The 4,773-nt window shown below is 43.3% G+C and overlaps 1 pseudogene; it reads right to left on the bottom strand.

Annotated features, from left to right (window-relative positions):
* Positions 1-3,756: 3,756 nt before the first annotated feature.
* On the bottom strand, positions 3,757-3,823 carry LOC119065816 (uncharacterized; annotated as a pseudogene).
* Positions 3,824-4,773: the final 950 nt, after the last annotated feature.

Here is a 4,773-nt window from a genome sequence, read left to right as displayed (position 1 = left end):
GTCAGAGTCTACTGTTTTGATAGTTGCTACCTAGAGCCTTGTGTTGAGAAGGATTCTGATGTCACAGCCGGGTTAGTGGGGAGGATGCGATGGATTGATGAGCAAGGCCTGGTGGGAGTAAGAGACACTGAGTGGTGACACACTTTCCACGCTGGCTTCAGCTTACGTTTTGAGCTCCGTGTACCAAAGACCTAGGGGAAGGGTGAGTTCTGCATTCTCATGGGGATTAGCTAGAGAGTATGTGGCATATAGAAAATGTTAGAGTGGTAACAGGTGGCGTGTCGAGAGTCAGCATATTGGAGCACACTGTTCATCCTTTATGATGTGAACATGACCTGGATTGTAAATGTCCTCTTTTCTTGCCTCACCTAATCTGGCCAGAGTTTTCAAGAGGATGAGAGAATGGTGTCATTACCCCAAGGAAGTGAACAGTTTTTGGCTGGCTTGTACCAGAGGGTGGAGGCCAAACAAAAAAAAAATTCTTGATCACAATATCAGAAACCTAAAAGCCCAAATTATGTAGTCATTTTAAGGTTTGAAACGATGCCGTTTAAACTCTGGCTGGTGTAGCTCAGTGGATTGAGCGCGGGCCTGTGAACCAGAGTATCGTGGTTTAATTCCCAGTCAGGGCACATGCCTGGGTTGCAGGCCAGTTCCCAGCAGGGGACACACGAGAGGCAACCATACATTGATATTTCTCTCCCTTTCTCCTTCCCTTCCCCTCTAAAGATAAATAAGTAAAATCTTAAAAAAAAATAATGAAACAATGCCATTTATTTGATTTCAGCTCCATTATGGTTTTAAGATTAATCATGAAAGGACGATGACCGCCACATGTATGTGATTCTTACGAGTACATTAAACTTTCTGTAACTCCTCTAAAAATTGTGCAGAATTCTACAACCCCGGGGTGTTTGTCGAACAGGCTGTGCAGTAGCATTTTCTGTGATGATGCAGCTGATCCGCATCTGCACTGTCCAGTAAGGTGAGCAGCAGCTCCTGGGCACTTGGAATGTGATTAGTATGGATTCTCGTGTAACTGTAATTCATTTGCATGTAAACGTAAATAGCCAAACATGATTATTAGCTGTTGTGTTGGACAGTGAAGGTCTAGCCACTGCAGAAATGACTGATACTGGGGTTCGAAGAATGCACTGCTCACCAAAGCCAGATGGCCCACCTCTAAGAACAGTAATGCCCAGGAAGTGTATTAGGATTCTTGAGCATGTATTATGTGTATGGCATTCTCTTATAAACATTTTACATATTGCATTTCAACAACATATGAGGAACAGCTTTATCTCCTTTTGACTGATGAGGAAATTTGTAACAGAGGGGATAGTTCACTCCCAGGGATCTGTGGGCCCTCTGCCCCAGCTGGTAGTTTGGGTTCCTTCTCAGCAAGTATTGCTTCAATGACTATTCATTGTTTCTTTAGAAAGGGATTGAGCCTGGGGTTGGCAGGGGCAGAGAAGGATGTCCGTGTTCCTTGGGTCCACTTTGCAAATAAGAGTCTTCTTTAGTGCCCAGCTCTTGTTCTCTAAATAGCTTCCCCTCTAAGTGTTCTCTCACGAGACAGAGTTCCTTCCCAGGGCTGTTTCTGGCAAGTACAATTTCCTCCAACTCACTACACATACAGTGTTGTTCTAACATGCTCTATGGATCAGCTCTGCCCGAGTGCACGGCCAGAGTTCTGCTGTACCCAGAGGATGGCGAGGTCTTGTCCTACTCCCAAAGATGTCCTCGTTGTAACGCCCAGAACCTATGAATCTGTTACTGTATGTGGCAAAAACAACTGTGAGTCTGACTAAGTTAAAATTTTTGAGCTGGGTAGATTACAATGGATTACATCTCTGGGCCGTCTGACACCACAGAGAACCTCGTGAGTGAGAGGACAAGGTCAGAACTGAGAAAGCAAGGGGATAACGGAAGAGAGAGACATGAGAAGATGCCATCCTGGTGGCTCTGAAGATGGAGAAGGGGTCCAAGAGAAAAGGAGTGTAGTTTGTGTCAAGAAGCTGGAAAAGGCAAAGAAACAGATACTCCCTAAAAGCCTATAGACCCGTTTTGGACTTTTCCAAAAAGTAACCTGAAGTCCGCGTGAAGTAACCTGTTGTGGCAGCAGCAGGAAACTAGCTTCTTAGAGAGGGAGACTTTGGGACAGTCTTATAGAACCAATGAGTATCGTCATTGCCGTGGAGCCGGTGTGTTCAAAGGCACAAAGCTCCAAAAAAGCGTTCCTTGCATTGGAACCATGTGGATCTGAGGTGTCCTGCAGCTTAGGTGTGTTTCAGGGAAATGAGAGTCCTGGTGCCACTCCAAGAACTCGGCGGTGCAGGACGGGGGGCCTTCTGGCTGCATTGCTGATCACAGGCCAGGCTTACTCTTCCGGACCCCATGTGGGCCTCTGGAGTCTCCTCTGGTTTTGCTCCATGTATTTTCATTCCCACGGAGATCAAGAGAAAAACTTATAAATATTTGCTACAGGGAAGGATGAAGGATCAGAGCAAAGGTAACCATTAAAAATAAGAAAGTAACTTGAAAGAGAGAAAGCTACTTGTATTGCCTTAGATAGAAGTTTTTGCTGGCATTAGGAAATGTATGAGGAGACAGATGATTATCAATTTCAGATAGCACAAAGGCTCCTGAAGCAAATCTGTTTGAACCTTATCATGCACATTATGCTTTTAGCACATTTATAAATATTTTATAGCAGCCCCGGTTGGGGTGGTTCAGTGGTTTGAGTGCTGGCCTGCGAACCAAAGGGTCTCTGGTTCGATTCCCAGTCAGGGCACATGCCTGGGTTGCTGGCCAGGTACCTAGTTGGGGGCACTCAAGAAGCAACCACACATTGATGTTTCTCTCCCTCTTGTTCTCCCTCCCTTCCCTTCTCTCTAGAAATAAATAAAATCTTTTAAAAATATTTTAAAACAGAATGTAGAAGAGTAAAATTAGTTTAGAGATTTCTTCTTAAGGTCAAGCTCTTTTCCTTCTGGAAAACTTTTTTGATAAGCCAGTTCTCTGGGGGGAGAAGCTAGTTCTGCCACCTGAATGCATACGCTCCAAGTTTTCAGAAGCATCTGAAAGCGCTCACCATGAGGGGAGAAGAGGAGCAGCGAGGAGGTCAAGAGGCAATTCACACTGCGTGGGGTTGACCCTGGACATCCCCAGGGAAGAGTCCAAACGCCATGGAGTACTTGGCAGGTTTCTTTTTTTTTTTAGAGAGAGGGGAAGGGAAGGAGAAAGAGTGGGGGAGAAACATCAATGTGTGGTTGCCTTTCATGTGTCCCCTACTGGGGACCTGGCCTGCAACCCAGGCATGCGCCCTGACTGGGAATCGAACCGGTAACCCTTTGCTTCACAGGCCTGTGCTCAATCCACCGAGCTACACCAGCCAGGGCTTGGCAGGTTTCTCGTCGCACCTGGTGAACACAGAGAGCTCACACCTGGGATCCTATGGCGGATCCCAGAAACTGAGAGCAGTTATAGAGGCAAACACAACAGCCCCATAGACAGGGTTTTGCAACATTTTCTGTTTTCACACTTAATCTTAGTGGTTTCTCTCTGTTATTCTTTAAATCTGCATCCCTAATACAAACGAGTGTCTTCAGAGTTCCTCGGGAAGTAGTTGGTAAATAAGACAGGCCAGAGTGAGGTGAGCGAGGGGTCGGGAAGGGAAGCAGTTGCCTAACACACCACATTTGACGATGACCAAAATGTCAGTAGTCAGGGTGACGGATACGTACGTACGACATCCTTCAATGAGCAATAATTGCACCTTGGATAAACCTCATTGGCTACAATATTGCCACTGTGCAAAGCTTAAGTACAACGTTTTTAAGAAATCAATGTAGAGAATAAAAAAAGCACACTGCCATGCTGGAGCCTAAGGCAAAATGAACAACAGGTAACACCAGTCCTGTCTTTTTAAATTTTAAACTTTTGACATTTTTGTCACCGCAGATTTTGCATTAGCTTTGATTTAAAAAAATATTCCAGTAATATATGATTTATCTTGACGGTTGAGTTTTTGGCACCTCTTTTCATGGATACTAGATGGCCACCAGCAAGCTGGGAGACAAGGAGATTGAGAGAGATAAGACTAAAGTTTATTTAAATAGTAACGAAATAGAGCAGGTCCTAAGTGAAACTATTAGCCCCATGTAATGGGGAGAACAAGGCTCAGTGTGGTTAAATGTCTCATGTGACAACTCAGAGCTAGAACAATGCCTTCTAATTCCTAGGTCTACATTCTTAGCACAGTTAATTTCCTGGCTGAGATTTGTGATTTCCTTCTCTCTTCCTTTTATTTATCTTCTTGTCTATTTCAGGGATTTCGATACTTTAATATGCGGAAAAGATTGAGAATTTATGTGCATGAATTTGTCTTCTGTTTCCTTGTTTAGGAAAAAATTTCTTGTTTGCTTATAGTCACAGCGCCTAAATATAAGAGCTGATAGGCTCTGGCAGGTCATTATTTAAATTGGGTTATAACTGCAGTTTAATTAGAATTTGGCATTTTACTATTGTTTTGTATCTTTATGGGTTAACAATTTAGTCATAAATTTAGATGGATAGATCGATATAGAAAGATGAGTGGATAGATAGGTGATATCTGTTAAGCATTTCGATTTAAATGAAAGTTAAATTTTGTTTTCCCAAAATTGTTACCTAGTTACAAAATATTGAACATTAGTTAGCACGAGCTGTATTTATTCATAAATGTTGAGGCAATTCTTATTATTCAGGTCTCATATAATCTTTGCCTGATCT

The sequence above is a fragment of the Artibeus jamaicensis genome, unplaced genomic scaffold (assembly GCF_021234435.1).
Source record: "Artibeus jamaicensis isolate MK-2021 breed Jamaican fruit bat unplaced genomic scaffold, CSHL_Jam_final contig_432, whole genome shotgun sequence".
NCBI classification, from domain to species: Eukaryota; Metazoa; Chordata; class Mammalia; order Chiroptera; family Phyllostomidae; genus Artibeus; species Artibeus jamaicensis.
Note: the sequence above shows the minus strand (reverse complement) of the source record. Positions and strands in the feature narration are given on the sequence as shown.